Source organism: Fukomys damarensis, unplaced genomic scaffold (assembly GCF_012274545.1).
Source record: "Fukomys damarensis isolate Sample0158 unplaced genomic scaffold, DMR_v1.0_HiC HiC_scaffold_20, whole genome shotgun sequence".
NCBI classification, from domain to species: domain Eukaryota; kingdom Metazoa; phylum Chordata; class Mammalia; order Rodentia; family Bathyergidae; genus Fukomys; species Fukomys damarensis.
The window spans coordinates 39,204,381-39,208,706 of NW_022900932.1; the positions used below are offsets into that span (position 1 = coordinate 39,204,381).

A 4,326-nucleotide genomic window follows, 5' to 3' on the forward strand; every position below is an offset into this window, starting at 1 on the left:
ACATGTTCTCTGAGATAGCATGTGGTCTATTTTAGAGAAAGACTTGTGTGCAGCCAAAAAGAATGTATATTTTTATTTTATGGGGTGAAACATTCTGTACATGTCTATTAAGTCAATTTTTTTCAAAAGCTAGGTTCAGTTCTAGTATTTTATTTTTGTCTAGATGATCTGTCTATTTGTGGCAGTGGAATACTGAGGTTCCCCACTAAAGTTGTATTAGTGCTTATTTGGTTTTTCATATCCCTTAATATTTGTTTTGTATAGTTGGGGGCATTAGTATTTAGTGCATATATGTTTATGATTGTCATCTCTTCCTCTTGGATTGTTCCCTTTGCAAGAGTATAGTGGCCTTCTTTGTTTCTCTTAATTCATTTTGGTTTCAAATCTAAATTGTCTTCAGATAAGGTAGGTATCCCTGCTTTTTACTGGGTTCCTATGTCATGGAGAACTGTTTTCCATCCTTTTACTTTCAGTCTATGAGTTTCTTTTTGAACTAGGTGCATTTCTTGTATACTGTATGTCATTGGATTTTGCTTCTTAATCCATTTTGCCAGTCTGTTTCTTTTGTTTGGTGAATTGAGGCAATTAACATTGATGGTTATAACTGATATGTATTTACTTATCCCTCCTGTTGTTGGCTTTTTAATTTTTTCCCCTATTCTTTTAATTTCTTTCTTTGCCTGATAAAGTATTTTGGATTTGCTCTTTTGGGCTTCATGGAATTGTGACCTTCATTCTCTTTCCCTAGGATATTGTTTAGAATTATTTAGAGTGCTGCTTTGGTATTTATGAAGTTTCTCAGGTGTTTTTGTTGTGGAAGTATCTCATTTCCCATCAATTTTGAAAGATAATTTTGCAGGACACATCAGTCTAGGTTGTAGGTTTTTCTTTTAGACCTTGAAATACCTTACCCCAGGTTATTCTTGACTTGAGGGTTTTTGTTGAAAAGTCTGCTGTGTTTCTGATGGACTTTCTTTTACATGTGATTTGTTTCTTTTGTCTGCTTATAGTATTTTGTTCTTTTTTTGGGTTTCTGGGATCTTGATTATTATATATCTAGTTGCAGATTTTTTTTTATTTTGGCTGGTTGGAGTCCTATATGTATCACTTGTCACCATGTCAAATTCTTTCACTCTGTCTGGGAAATTTTCTGTCATTAATTCTTTTTTTTTAGAAGATGTTACCTAAACTTTATTAAAAGAAAAGAACAAGTTTAAATATAGACATTGGACTAGCCTGGTGTGTATGTTCAAGTCCTCATTCTTCATCTGAAGCAATACATCAGGAATCCCCCTGAGTCTATGAGTTTTCAAGTTCACAGTACATGGAACCAGTTTATATTTTTATTTTTTTTCCTCATTCAGAGCAGCCACACACAGTGGCCATTAAAGCAGGAACCTTTGATGAGGCCTTTCCTATGAGGCCTGGCCAGAGTTGCCCAAGGTTTCTCAGTGAGGATCAATGCTGTCATGCTCTATGATGGAAAAAAGCAACAAAATAATAGCACCTGATACAGATTTCAGGAGATCCACTCAGATTCACTATGTTCCAAACCCACTACTGAATGTCACTTGTCTACTTCATGTGTTGAACAGTCTCTGGCCTTGGAATAGGTCTCAATTTGAAGAACTGTTATTGGATGACCCAGAGGTTGATTCAATAGCAGCTCCAGCAGAGTTACTTGTCGAGACTGACTTTAGGATGTGAGGCAGCAAGTAGGTCTTACAGGCCAACTGCTGGACATCAAGATGTCCTCCTATAGGTAGGCCAAGCATCACTGGATAATTGCCTTCACTTCAGGTGTTACAAGTGGCTTCAGTGGGAACTGCACTTTAGTAGCTTTAAGAATAGTATTCTCTTGTATAATATCCTGCTGGGACTGGTAGTGGCCAAAAGATTTTCTTCCATAGAGACACCAGTAGAAAATCACACCCACTGACCAGTCATCCACTTTATTTGAGATCTATGAAGGTTCTTTCCCAACCACAAAACACTCTGGTGATAAGTACCAGTAAGTACCAGAACCTTATGATGTTAGCTCCATGCCCTTTACTGAATTATAGCTACCATCATCTATGATCTTGAAAATATCAAAATCTGTAATTTTTATCTCTCCACACACTTTACCATTTACTAAAAGTATATTATCTGGTTTGAGGTCATAGTGTATAATGGGAGGTTTTATTTCATTTAAGTACTTTAAAGCATTCATAATCTGCATGATAAAGGATTGGGCTTATTTCTCTGGCCTTAATTTGTGCTATCTCAGATAGAAGTCCAGATCATTTCCCTCACAGTATTCTAAAACTGTACAAAATGAGTCAGTGTCCATTGAAAAATTATTGAACAGCTTAACTGCTCTGGCATGACTGAATTCTTTGTGAGTATAGTATTCCCTACATGCATACTTGTCATAATTCTCCTTCTCATCTCTCCAGTTTTTGTTTAACTGGTAAATCTTCACAGCTACCTATCTTTCTCTGTTAGATCAAATACCTTGTAAACTTCACTGAAACCTCCTCTACCCAAAATATGTAGCAAGTATCTATCATCGAGCATTGGATGATCTTTAAATTGTGAGTTATCTTCATTATGTATACATTTTAGTCCCCTGATATGTAAATTTCTAACCCTTTATAGCCTTTCCAGCTCAGCCTGGATCTATTCTTCCTCCTTTTTCAGATGGCCTAAGCTGAGTTTGAAGATTTCTTATTGTTCATGGTATTCTGCTAATGTTAACATTTAATTTTCATTTCCATTGGTCTTGCTTTTCCACTGTTTCAGTGCATTGGTTGCTGGAGGGGCCTGACTCATGCCAGGAGGTTTCCATTTTGCTAACATTTTCTGTTGTCTTTCTATCTTTCCCTCTGAGAATTTAATCCTTTTCTTGTTCTCTATAATCCCTGACACTCAGGAAGCTGAGACAGGAAGACTGTAATTTCAAGGCCAGCCTCAGCAATTTAGCAAGATTTTGATAAGATTCTGGAAAGCATAATCATCTGTCCACTGTTTAGTAAAGGAGGCCCCATGTAAGACAGTAGTAAAGTGGCCCAATCTCAAGGGATCTTGCATGCTCTTATCTCTACATGCCATCTTCTCTTGACTTTTCTACAAGGAGTGAGTTTCTTGCTCATTGTGACAAACCTATTTAATCATTTTTTGTATTTCTCTAGCATCTTTTGATGTTCATCAATTTGCCATCTTAAATCACAGTTGGCTCTTAATAAATCTATTCTTCCTTTCTCATTTTCTAAGTCAGAATTCACACTGTTTTCTATCTAGTGCAGATCTTTTTTATTGTGAGGTCAGACTGAGTCTGTCTGTGCCAGATGGAGATCTGCTTTGGGGAGCTACAGGAATGCTCTGTGTTGCCAGGTACCATAGAAGAGGGACACGTGCTAACTGCTCTGTGTCAAGTTGAGGTTCTGCTAGCATCACTGATATGAGGGTTAGTGGAGCAGATTGCTCCTCCAATGCCTCCTTCACAGAATGGCCATCTAAATGATAGAGGGGGTGCTCTACTCACCATGCTAAGGGATTGGATAAGAAATGTTGCAGTGAGGACTGCACAACTGGTGAAACACTTCTTCCAGGTCAGGTTCTTGGCCTGCTTCCCCTAGCAAACTCAAAGTAATCACTAATTTTATGTACTCTATGAGTGCCTTTCCCTTGGCTGCTTTCATACAGTTCAGATTTCCTTTTCTGATTTCACTGGTCATTCTGCTATTTCTCAGGAGTCTCTACTTCTTTATCACTCAAGGATCACACTTTGCAAAAACTCTGGTTGGAAGACTAACTGTTGAGTAGCTCCTTACTAACTCTGACTCCAGTAAACCTGCCAATGTAGGTCCAGGCTATGCAATTCTTCCATCATTTCTGCTGCCACCACTGATTGCTCCTCCTGGGAGGCACCCTGATCTGGGCTGGCAGTAGGTCACTCTGCTCTCCCCTTGGGCAGGCCCAAGATGGAGCTGGACCTCTTCTGAGGGCCATAACCCCCTGCCCAGGCAGCTATCACTGGCATCAGGCTCCACAAAAGGGTGGGTGGGGGAGGAGAGCTGATGAGGCCACAGATCCTCAGACTCATGTACAGAACCAGGAGCCTGAAGAAGGTACAGCCTGGGTGGCCTTGGAGGGTATGGGTCCAGCCTCCTTGTGCTGGACAAAGGCCAAATGAGGCACAGGAGGGCCCAGTCTGGGGCAGGAGGCTGGGACCAGCTCAGCTTGGGGCCACTTGAGTAGGGCACCTGTCGTTAATTCTTCAATTTTTAATGTCACTTTTACTTTCCTGTGCTTTTTCATGGACTCCTATCAGTCTTATATTAT

At 39.5% G+C, this 4,326-nt stretch overlaps 1 pseudogene; it reads right to left on the bottom strand.

The window, feature by feature from the left end:
* Positions 1-1,616: 1,616 nt before the first annotated feature.
* On the bottom strand, positions 1,617-3,719 carry LOC104867711 (annotated as a pseudogene).
* Between the last annotated feature and the right edge of the window lie 607 nt (positions 3,720-4,326).